The sequence below is a fragment of the Ovis canadensis genome, chromosome 17, assembly GCF_042477335.2.
Source record: "Ovis canadensis isolate MfBH-ARS-UI-01 breed Bighorn chromosome 17, ARS-UI_OviCan_v2, whole genome shotgun sequence".
NCBI classification, from domain to species: Eukaryota; Metazoa; Chordata; class Mammalia; order Artiodactyla; family Bovidae; genus Ovis; species Ovis canadensis.
The window spans coordinates 30840787-30853640 of record NC_091261.1 but is presented as its reverse complement, the minus strand read 5'-3'; the positions used below and the strand labels follow the sequence as shown (position 1 = coordinate 30853640).

Here is a 12854-nt window from a genome sequence, read left to right as displayed (position 1 = left end):
ATACAAAATTAACCTTTAATCATGTAAATAGCTCTCCCTCCCCCAAAAATCCCAAACTTATTACCACTTATTGCAGTGTATTCCACCCTGACTAGTGAAATTTAGAAAATTCCTCACAGAGGCAATGCAAAGTGTATGAGCAGATATAGAAGATTAAATATTGCTATTTCAGCATATCCTACTGACAATTTCAGATATATCAAGCTAATATTCTCTTAGAAAATGGCTCACACACAAACCAAATACTAATTACAAAATTGAAACTGAGCAGGACAAAACCACCAGACCCCTCAGTTCATATAATGTAGGAGGGTAACCCAGGTAGCATATGCTTGTAAAAGCCATGAAGTTTGAAAATGTGCCCCAGCTATTTTCCCTGGAAAACTTTAATCATTTAAGCATAGGATACCACAAATAAATAAAACAAAATCTAAGCCCATGCAAGTGTATTCCAAAATTAAAAGGTAAAAATAAATCAGATATTTCTATAAATAATGAGAAAACACCAGAAATAAACAGCAACAAAGAGATAAACAGATAAAACAATAATCTACTACATACAAGTGGGAAAAATAAATTTTTAAACTTGTGCAAGCCATGGAAGATCAGCTAAAATTAGATATATAGTAGCTCAGAAATATATGTCTAGGAATCCAGAAGACCTCTCAGATATCAGGAAATAGATATGGTGTGGGGATTCGTGGGAGGAAACAAAGCAGAAGATACAGTAGAGGCAAAAAAAGAGCAAGGGGGAAACAAAAGATGGAAAAGATGAAAATATAAGATTAGATAAGAAAACTGAGCAGAGTGGAGAATAACAGGTAACATATCCATAATCCCATCTGTATCAACCAAAGAACACACACCCCCAAAAATGGAAACAGTGGCATTTTTTGCATATTTTATAGTTTCCAAGTTTCTTTACATAAGCATTTGTGTTAAATTGTGTGTGTTTTTTTTTTTTTACCAGTAGTATGTGAGACAGTCTCTTCCTATTTTAAAGTCTTATTGATGGGAAAAACATATTGCTTTAATTTTTATTTCTTGATGAATAAAACTGAAAATAATTTATGTAGTTATTCATTTTCTTCCCTTTATCTCTTCTATCTACTTTTCAGATAGTGTGTCTTCTTTAATTAAGATTTTATTTTTTAGAGCATTTTTATATTCACAAAAAATTGAGAGGAAGGTACAAAGATTTCTCATATATCCCATACCTCCACAAGTGTCTGGCCTCCGGTCTTAACAACTTTCCCCACCAGAGTGGTATATTTGTTACAACTGATGAACCTTACATTGACACATCCTAATCACCTAAAGTCTATAGTTCACATTAAGAGTCACTCTCTGTGCTGTTCATTCTATGGATTTTGATAAATGTATTTGCTATCATACACAGTATTCTCACTGCCCTAAAAAAAAAAAAATAGTTTTCAGGATGCTAAACATTAGGCCACATAAAATGGTGATAGTCTGAAAGAAGGACAGCAAGCCAGAAGAGTCTTGCATTTATCTCAGTTTGTTGTCTTGAGAAAACCTTTAAGTATGGTGCAGAATCCTGGCACACTCCCTAAGTTGAGGAACCTGAGAAGAGCCCTTAAGTAGAACTAAGTGGCTATAATTTACACGAGAAAGTACTGGAGAGGAGAAGAGTGCACAAAATTCTGGATATCTGCAGTCTCCCCTGAGTATTCAACAAAATACTGAGCAACCTGAGGATTTGGGGGAAAAACATTAGACAAGATTAGAGAAGACAGTTCCTGGTGCTTTAACAGGGTGGTGAACACTACCTGTTTCTATCTGCCAGACTGAAAAAGCTCAAGATTTATAAAGCACCAAGTGGAATACTCAGGAGAGTTTTGCCTCAGTAATGGGTAACGATTAACCCACAACTCAGCACTGTTCAGGAAACACCTAAAACGAAATCATAAAAGCAAGACCAAAATTAATCCAACCATTTTTAGGTAACTAAATGAGGCAGTTCGGTTTTGCCTTCTAGAACAAAGATGTAGGGAACTTTAGGAAATCAAACCATACAGCACCATTTGAATGTAAAAATCAAAGTGTTTGGCATCCAATCATAGAACTAGGAATGATAGGATAAAGGAAAATATGACTTTTAATGAGGGAAAAAATTATTATAAGCTGATAGATAACTGACAAATGTTAGAATTTGTAAAAAAAATTAAAAAAAGATATTAAAGCCTTTAGTGTAGCTGTAATTCATATGTTTGAAAAATCAAAATTCTCAAGATAAAATCTTAATATCTGAAATGAAATTATACACTGAATGATATTAATGTAAGATTATACATTGCAGTAGAAAAGATATGTGGATTTGAAGACAAAACAATAGAAACTACAAAATGAAATAAGAAAAAAGATTGCCTACAAAAAGTACAGTTAACATTATCCTTAATATTAAAAGTGCTTTCACCCTAAGATTGGACCTAGACAAGTATATCTGCTTTCCCTCCATCTATTCAACATTGAATTCATAGTTCTAGCTAGTACAATAAAGAAAGAAAAAGCAAGAAAACTAGACTGGAAAGGAACATATAACATTTTTCTTATCCACAGACTTCACCACAAGTTTATTTTTGTATATTTATCTTGTATCCAGCAATCTTGGTGAAGTCTAATTTTAAGGATCTGGTTTTTTTCAAATAACTTTTCATATTGGTAATAGGTTTTATGAGAATTCATTTTTCCTCCTTTGTAAAGCTAATGCCCCATATTTCATTTCCTTTCCTTTTTTTTTTTTTTTTTTTTTTGTTCCACTGGCTAGAACTCTGAGTTTTTAAAAAAATCTTATTTTGTTCCCATTTTCAAACCAGATAGATCTTATTATGTTTTAAGTATGATTCTTTTAAATAATATTTGTTATTACTTTATCAAAATCTATAGTCCTTTCTATTTAAAGAGGTAAACTTATATTTGGGATATTTCAATCATTTTATTTTGTGTTTTGTATTTCTGCTCATTGTATTCATTACCCTGGCTTTCCTTCCATTTTTGACTTCCCTAAAATTAATAGAACATTTTATATTACCTTTCCCCTTTACAATTTCAGATGTTATATAGCCCATATTTTGTGTATTTATACCTAACATTTTTTACCTCTTATCTTTATAGATCATTCTTAAATTTACAAAGCAATTAATTTTCTCAAAGTGAGCATGGCATTCTTAATCATTCTCCAGGATTGGCAGAAGTTCACAAACATCCCATGAAATCTCTGGTACTCCCTGCCAGTCACTATCACTAGTTGCATAGGCTTCCTCTATTGGCTTCCCAGGTGGTGCTGGCAGTAAAAACTCACCTCCCAGTACTGGAGATGTAAGAGATGCAAGTTCGAATCCTGGGTTGGGAAGATCCCCTGGAGGAGGAAACAGCAACCCACTCCAGTATTCTTGCCTGAAGAATCCCATGGACAGAAGAGCCTTTTGGGCTACAGTTCATAGGGTCGCAAAAAGTTGGACACGGCTTAAGTGACTTCAGTTCAGTTCAGTTCAGTCGCTCCTGTCCAACTCTTTGAGACCCCATGAATCAGCACGCGGCATATTAAGTGATTTCTTTAGATCTATCTCCTAGTTCACCAATTCTCTATTTAGCTCTATGTAATCTTTAGTCTTTCAACTGAGTTTTCAGTTCAGTCATCATATATATATATGTGTATATATATATATATATATATTACTTCAAGTTTTATTTCTTTTTGAAATTTTTATTTTCTTTCTTAGCTCTTCAAAAATGTTAAGCATATATTTGGTAGTTTCCTTCTGTTTCTTGCATCTACTATAAACACTCATAAAAGGCTCACTTCTCATGTTTCGAATTTTAGGGGTAAATTTCATCAAACATTTCTTCATATTTGATTACATTCTTTCAGTCTCCCTATTTCTGACAAAGTTGAGTAGTTTTCAATGCCCTTGGAAAAAATCGTAGGTAAATATAAATTTGAAAGCTAAGCATAGGTTTTGTTTTTCCTAATCACAGAGTTTTGATTTTTCCCAGCACATTTTCTCTCTTTATACTAAAGATTAGACAGAACAGAAATTTTATGTCCACAGTTTTTCTTTATGTGTAGTTTTTCTAGTTCACTTTTAATGGATGAAGAATCTCTGTGAAAGAATTTTCAAGACTAGAAAGTAGGGCTTAACTAACTTCAACAGCCTCAGGCCATCTCCCTATCATTTTGTATGGATTAAAAGTCTAAGCTTCAACCTTCAATCTATCCTCTACACAAGGATTGAAGGTTGAAGCCTAGACTTTTAATCCATACAAAATGTGTAGAGGATAAAATCATTATGGATTATAGAGTCATAAATTCACACCATATTGATTTTTATTATTCTTTGTGCTCCTTAAATCTTTCCTTTTATTCCTTTGTGATTGACTACATATTATTTTTAAAGTTTCATTTTATCTATGATCTCATGTTTGTAACAGAAGGAAAATTATCTGACTCAGCTTAGGACATTCATTGTGCTTTTCATAAAAGAAAGCAGTGTAAACAGTCAAATAAGTTGTCCTAATAAGCAGCTGGACTCCACATCTGTGTCTGTTTTATTATAGTTCTCTCATCTTCAATCCTCATGTCCCCTCTTCTCTTATCTAAATTTCTCTCTAACCTATTTTCTCACCCCAAACAACCAGAAACCTAATCTCATCATGTGTGTGTGTGACATTTATACCATTTCACTCAATTTTGTCCAAACATCAAAATTCTTTCTTGATCTTTAATTTAGTTAAATTTAATTCACAGAAATAGTTTCTCTAATTACAGGTTTGGAGAAATTAATTGATATCTCCTTTTTTAAAATTAATTTTTTAGTGTTGATTTTCAGTAGTCTGCTTTAAAGAGATACTTGCTGTTAGAGAAAGCAAACAAACAAAAAAGGCAAAATCCACAAAAATCAGGCACACATACTGTAAGGAACGATCATGAAAACCATGACTTTGTATAACCCTTGATTAGCTGGAGTTCAGTTCAGTCCCTCAGTCATGTCCAACTCTTTGCAACTGCATTGGACTGCAGCACACCAGGCCTCCCCTGTCCATCAACAACTCCTGGAGTGTATGCAAACTCATGTCCGTCGAGTCAGTGATGCCATCCAACCATCTCATCTTCTGTCGTCCCATTCTCCTCCTGCCTTCAATCTTTCCCAGCATCAGGGTCTTTTCAAATGAGTCAGTTCTTCACATCAGGTGGCCAAAGTATAGGAGTTTCAGCTTCAGCATCAGTCCTTCCAATGAATATTCAGGACTGATTTCCTTTAGGATGGACTGGTTGGATCTTCTTGCAGTCCAAGGGACTCTCAAGAGTCTTCTCCAACATCACAGTTCAAAAGCATCAAATCTTTGGTGCTCAGCTTTCTTTATAGTCCAACTCTCACATCCATACACGATTCCTAGAAAAACCATAGTTTTGACTAGACAGACCTTTGTTGGCAAAGTAATGTCTCTGCATTTTAATATGCTGTCTAGGTTGGTCATAACTTTTCTTCCAAGGAGTAAGCATCTTTTAATTTCATGGCTGCAGTCACCATCTGCAGCAATCTTGGAGCCCCACAAAATAAAGTCACTGTTTCCACTGTTTCCACTCTTTCCCCATCTATGCACCATGAAGTGATGGGGTAAGTCCATCCTAAAGGAGATCAGTCCTGAGTGTTCATTGGAATGACTGGTGCTGAAGCTGAAACTCCAATACTTTGGCCATGTGATGCAAAGAACTGACTCATTTGAAAAGACCCTGATGCTGGGAAAGATTGAATGCAGAAAGCAAAGGGGACGACAGAGGATGAGATGATTGGATGGGATCAACAACTCAATGGACATGAGTTTGAGTGGACTCCAGGAGTTGGTGATGGACAGGGAGGCCTGGCATGCTGTGTCCATGGGGTCGTGGAGAGTTGGACAGGACTGAGCAACTGAACTGAACTGTACTGAACTGATGGGACCAGATGCCCTAATCTTAGTTTTCTGAATGTTGTTTTAAGCCAATTTTTTCACTCTCCTCTTTCACTTTCATCAAGAGTATCTTTGGTTCTTCTTTGCTTTCTGCCGTAAGGGTGGTGTCATCTGCATATCTGAGGTTATTGATATTTCTCCCAGCAATCCTGATTCCAGCTTGTGCTTCATCCAGCCCAAAGTTTCTCATGATGTTCTCTGCATATATGTTAAATAATTAGGGTGACAATATACAGCCTTGATGCCCTCCTTTTCCAATTTGGAACCAGCCTATTGTTCCATGTCCAGTTCTAACCATTGCTTCCTGACCTGCATACAGATTTCTCAAGAGGCAGTTCAGGTGGTCCAGTATTCCCATCTCTTTAAGAATTTTCCATAGTTTGTTGTGATCCACAGAGTCAAAGGCTTTGGCATAGTCAAATAAATGTTTTTCTGGGGTCAGGAAGATCCCCCGAAGGAAACTGCAAGCCATTCCAGTATTCTTACCTGGAGAATCCCCATGGACAGAGGAGCCCTGTGGCTACAGTCCACAGGGTTGCAGAGTCAGACACGACTGAGTGACTAAGCACCAGCTGCAACAAATGTTTTTCTGGAACTCTCTCGCTTTTTTGATGGTGGCAGTTTACTATATATCTTGTTAGTCACTCAGTCTTGTCTGACTCTTTGTGACCCCATAAACTATAGCCCACCAGGCTCCTCTGTCCATGGAGTTCTCCAGGCAATGATACTGAAGTGGGTAGACATTCCCTTCTCCAAGAGATCTTCCTGACCCAAGGATCAAACCCAGATCTCCTCCGTTGCAGGCAGATTCTTTACCATCTGAGCCACTAGGGAAGTCTATTATATATATTAGACCATATTAAATATTAATATTAATCCTAAAGGATCAATAATACTTCCCTGGTGGCTCAGACAGTAAAGTGTCTGTCTATAATGAGGGAGACCTGGGTTCAATCCCTGGGTTGGGAAGATCCCCTGGAGGAGGAAATGCCAATCCATTCCAGTACTATTGTCTGGAAAATCCCATGGACAGAGGAGGCTGGTAGGCTACAGTCCATGGGGTCGCCAAGAGTCGGACACAACTGAGCAACTTCACTTTCACTTTCAAAGGATCAATAGGATTAATATTAATCCTATTGAAGATCAAGCCTGAATATTCATTGGAAGGACTGATGCTGAAGCTCCAATACTTTTGCCACCAGATGCAAGGAGCCAATTCACTGGAAAAGACCTTGATGCTAGGAAAGATTGAAGGCAAAACAAGAAGGCAGCAGAAAGATGGTTAGAGAGCACCTCTGACTCAGTAATAAACTGGAGCAAACTCAGGGCTTCTTGGTGGCTCAGTGGTAAACAATCCACCCACCAATGCAGGAGATGCAAGAGACCTGGGTTCCATCTGTGGGTCAGGAAAATCCCCTGGAGAAAGAAATAGCAACCCACTCCAATATTCTTGTCTGGGAAATCCCATGGAGAGAGGAGCCTGGCAGGCTGCAGTCACAAAAGGGTTGGACATGACTTAGTAACTAAAGACAAAAGGGAGATAGGAGAGGACAGGGCAGCCTGGTGTGCTGCAGTCCATGAGATCACAAAGAGTTGGACACAACTTAGCAACTGAACAACAAGAAGACAGTATTAAAAGCCATTAGTCAACAATGATTGAAAGCAATACCCTGAAGGAAGCATGGCAACCGACTCTAGTATTCTTGCCTGGAGAATCCCCATGCAGTCCACAGGGTCGCTAAGAGTTGGACACAACGGAGCCACTGAGCACACACCTATTTCAGATTTCTGGTTTTGTTTCTTTTCATTTGTTTCTTCTCTAGAGTCAAATATTTTCCCTCTCAATTTTCTTCACACTGTTTATTTATCTGCTTCAAAGCAAACCATGCTTATTAAAAGTGAAGCACAATAGTGAATGTACTAAATGCCACTGAATTGTACACATTAAAATGGCTAATTTTATGCTGTGTGAATTTCACTACCACAACAACAAAACTGGGACTTTTCTTACCGCAATGTTGATAGAGCAGAGCCAATTAATTTCCAGTTGTGCACTGCATTTACTCCTTAGTACTTGCTTAAGTTCAAATGTGGAAATACAACATTCCAGAGATTTCACCTAGCATTCTTAATCTATGCATCCAGTTTCCTATCAATATGTGCATTTTACTGAGTTGGAAGAGACTGGCTTGCTCTTTCCACCAGCTTAACTCCTATTCCCTTTTTAACCCTCTACAATCAGGCTTTCACCTATGAAATTCCAGGAACAGATCCTTCTAATGACAGTTTCCTACTGTTTAACAAATCCAATGGGCATTTTTTAACCATAGGTTTCTGCAATGTTGAAAATGGAGATAACAATATTCTTTGAATATCTCTTGTAATTTGTTTTTTTTTAAACCTTGTGTGATTCTCCACCTTTCTCATTCCTTAGTATAATTTGCTCATTCTAATTTTTTACTTGTCTTTTAAAAGTTGGAAATTTCACATTATTTAGTTAGTACAACTGCTTTCTTATACATTCTTTATGCAAGTTAAGTTCACATATCACTTCTAAGAACATCTATTATTCTATTAAACCTCAAAAAAAAAGTACATTATGTGCAGTCTTTGCTGCTATCAATAAATTGCTGAATACCTCTAGATAAAATTACTCTATTTTGCAGCATACCAATTACATCTTTTCCAGTCTCAACTGTGCTCTGTTATTCTTTTCTATGTCTTCAATCAACTGCCTATCTTAATCTCCAGGGCAAACATTCCTAACCTCAAACATTCTTCAAGAAAATTCAATTAATGTAAATTCCATGAGAAAATTAGTAGTTCCATAAATATATTTACTTAATGAATTAGTGAATGACAATCTGTATTTTACTTGCATAATTGGAATCTATATTTTTATTTAGTACATCAAAAATATTGTCTTCCATACATTTCTTACATAGTAATGACACTCTATTCATATTTGTTAAATAATTCATTTATGCAGTAGGTACATTTTGTGTTCTAAAATGATCTGTTCATTCTTCCTTGAGTCTGTCAGTAAGCTTTAAGTGGAATGCAGCCTAATTATTGCTGAAAATTACTTCTTAAATGCATGAAAGCTCTCTTTAGACTAATGTCAATATTTTTACTCTAACATTACTTTTTCGAAGAAAAATTGCTGCTATTAAACTTATAGTTAAGGAAGAAAGAAATTCTGTAATTATTTCTGAGCACTGAATTAAGCAGTGAGTAAAAATACTATTCATTTGAAAGAAAATAATTTTTACTTGCATGTTTTCTTTTGGCTATCTAAAGATATCTTTTAAAAGTTATCCAATGATTATGATGTTTAATATCTTAATAAATATCCTAATATTTCATTATAGAGAAGTATAATAAGATCTTTCTTAATTCTTCTAAAGTTAAAACCAAATATGTTATACACTATCATAACTCAGATTTTTTCCAACTTTTGATCAATACCATGTAATAATCAATATCAATACCATGTAATAATATACCATGTAATAACCAGTCATTACGTCAAATATAAATATAAAGTGAAAGTCACTCAGTCATGTCCAGCTCTTTGCAACACAATGGCCTGTAGTCCATGAAATTCTCCCAGGGAGAATACTGGAGTAGGTAGCCTTTTCCTTCTCCAGGGAATCTTCCCAACCCAGGAATTGAACCCAGGTCTCCCACATTGCAGTCAGATTCTTTACCACCTGAGCCACCAGTTGAGCAATAATCAAGATAAGTTACAGTTCTATTCTGCCCATCTATTCCAACTAATTTTAAATTAACATCAACTTTTGCCTTATTATTTTTTTGTTGTAAAAGTTTACCTTTATCATTAACTTATATTAAATCATTTTTCTACTTCTTAGCCTTTATTGGAAAACAGTACCTTTTTTATTATATTAACAGCATTGTCTTTTTATTTCTGCTAGTTTTATGTTTTTCTAAGCAGATGACACCACTCTTATGGCAGAAAGTGAAGAACTAAAAAGCCTCTTGATGAAAGTGAAAGAGGAGACTGAAAGAGTTGGCTTAAAGCTCAACATTCAGCAAATTAAGATCACGGCCTCTGGTCCCATCACTTCATGGGAAATAGATGGAAACAGTAGAGACAGTGTCGGACTTTATTTTGGGGGGCTCCAAAATCACTGCAGATGGTGATTGCAGCCATGAAATTAAAAGACGCTTATTCCTTGGAAGGAAAGTTATGACCAACCTAGAGAGCATATTCAAAAGCAGAGACATTACTTTGCCAACAAAGGTCCACCTAGTCAAGGCTATGGTTTTTCCTGTGGTCATGTATGGATGTGAGAGTTGAACTGTGAAGAAAGCTGAGTGCCAAAGAATTGATGCTTTTGAACTGTGGTGTTGGAGAAGACTCTTGAGAGAGTCCCATGGACTGCAATGAGATCCAACCAGTCCATTCTAAAGGAGATCAGTCCTGGGTGTTCTTTGGAAGGAATGATGCTAAAGCTGAAAGTCCAGTACTTTGGCCACCTCATGCGAAGAGTTGACTCATTGGAAAAGACTCTGATGCTGGGAGGGATTGGGGGCAGGAGGAGAAGGGGACGACAGAGGATGAGATGGCAGGATGGCATCACCTACTTGATGGACGTGAGTTTGAGTGAACTCCAGGAGTTGGTGATGGACAGGGAGGCCTGGCATGCTGCGATTCATGGGGTCACAAAGAGTCAGACACAACTGAGCGACTGAACTGAACTGAACTGAAATTGATTCAAATATTCTGACTTTCTAGCCATTCTGTTTTCTCCACTACTTTTCTGAGTACATTTTTTGTAGCTGCATGTCTCTTCTCTTTTTTTCTTCTTTCTTGGTCACTGAAATTACAAGAAAAATAGACAGGCCTTTAAATGTTCTTCCTTTAACCAATCTATCCTAACTAGAGGGTGTCTGAAGTCTGAAGATTTGGTTCAGAGCTTCTGCAAATCATTGAGTAAAGCAGAGCCCAGGTAACAAGGCAACACCAAGAGAGAGGTTTCCCCTCAAGAAGCATCACTCTAATTTTTCTTTCCAGGAGACTGGTTTATTCTCATACCTTCAATTGCCTTGACCAAGTCTTCTGAGAAACTCTTTGTTATAGCCAAGTAGTGAATTTGGGATGACAGTCAGTTAGAAGGATACAAATGCACATATTATTTCATAATTCAGAACAAGAAGAAGAATATATAATACAAAGAAAAATGTGTTACAAATCAATCTTAATGTCTCTATTTTAGGGAGTCTTTATTTCCTCTTATTTCACAGGCATTAAAATGACTATCTCACCCTGAATTTCCTACTTCACTTATTATTCCATAAAATAGTGCATTTTCTTGATCATTTTTGCATGTAATTAAGCAAGATACTTCTATATTTTACAAATATACCACACAGATCTATGCCTAACTCACAGCCCTCACAATTTAACAGCATTTTACTTTCAAAACGAACTTTGGTAAAATTCCACCTTGGCAGACTTATTCCAAGTTATTTTATCAATAAGAGAATTTGTTTAGACATGTGAATGGTCTTGAAAACACTAATATAAATGTTCATTATTGTAAATTAAAAGAATGAAAAAAATAAACCTGGATACAAATTCTAGCCTCATCATTTAGTATTTGCATAAATTTGCAAAGTTTTTTGACTTCCTTAAACCTAAACGATTTCACAAACTTCATCACATGCCAGCTGTTGTGCAGCCTTGAAAATAAAGTGTGGTAGCCCAAGAAAAAAACTTAATCAATTGAACTGAAAGGTAATATAGATTTTATGTTATTGTATCTTTTCAGGGGGAGGGAGATTAAGTTATATAATCTAAGCATTTAGAAGAGTGTCTTGAACACACTTTTCCAGTGATTAAGGGGTAATAGTTTTTACCCTCTCATCTATCTTTGTCGCACAACTACCTTTCAGAATTTTAAACCATAGTATCCTATGTTTCAAAAACTCCAATTAAATCCACTATCTACTGCCATTCATTTTAATTACTGTGTCAGAAGTAACATTAAAATTGGTCATGTAATTTATTATAATGTCAATGTTAAAAAGACAGAAAACTACTCATTATACAGCAGTTTGGTGGTTTGTAAAAAATATTTTACTATCATACAAGGGATAATTAACCAGATTTCAATATCTGTAGTTCTATGAATCTATGATTACTTATTTTAAATTCCTCTGACAATATACTTTTCCAACAACACTTTATAACTTCAAAATCCTTTGAAACAGAGTATATAAAGACACAACAGAAATCTGTTAAGCACTACTTCATTACTCTAAAATTAACACATAATTCATAGTTCATAGTTCATCAAAATTAACACATAATTTCAACAACTAACTTACCCTTGCTCTTCTTCAGTCTCTTCTTGAGTATTTTATGTTGGAGATGAAATGATATGCTCCATAGAGAAAACATTTTAAGGAAGACAAATTGAATGTGAGATCAAGAGAAGACAAAAGAAAAGTCACAGTGTAACCATTAGTGTGGAATTGCCCAATGTCCTTCCTGCTCCTTAGCTGTCTTTCAAAAGTGTGAGATTGAGAGGAGGTTTGGGGATTGCCTCTGATTCGTAGTACTTGTTCTGAATTGTCTGGAATTCTATTTGTTTTCTAGCCTAGTACTGACATGGGGTTGATGGCTGTATGTTTCTTGTCATTATACCCATAGGATCCGTTTCCTTATCTGCTCTTGGCAGATTGTGACCATTTAAGGAAAGACTTCTTTACTGGTTTATCAGCCTTATTTTCATAGCTTCTTGTTTCCCAGTGTCAAAAAGTGTTATGTACGTTAAAAAAAAAGAAAAAAAAAGATATTCACTCATCCATACCAGGCAATTGTAAGTAGAATTGTATTTTAAGTGATACAG

General features: G+C 35.8%; 1 long non-coding RNA gene across 1 annotated transcript; it reads right to left on the bottom strand.

The window, feature by feature from the left end:
- Positions 1 to 9869: 9869 nt before the first annotated feature.
- LOC138422341 (uncharacterized) lies at positions 9870 to 12615 on the bottom strand. Its single transcript, XR_011249840.1, has 2 exons — positions 12331 to 12615; positions 9870 to 10817 (listed from the first exon to the last, which is right to left on the bottom strand). It is a non-coding gene; the product is annotated as an uncharacterized lncRNA (long non-coding RNA).
- Between the last annotated feature and the right edge of the window lie 239 nt (positions 12616 to 12854).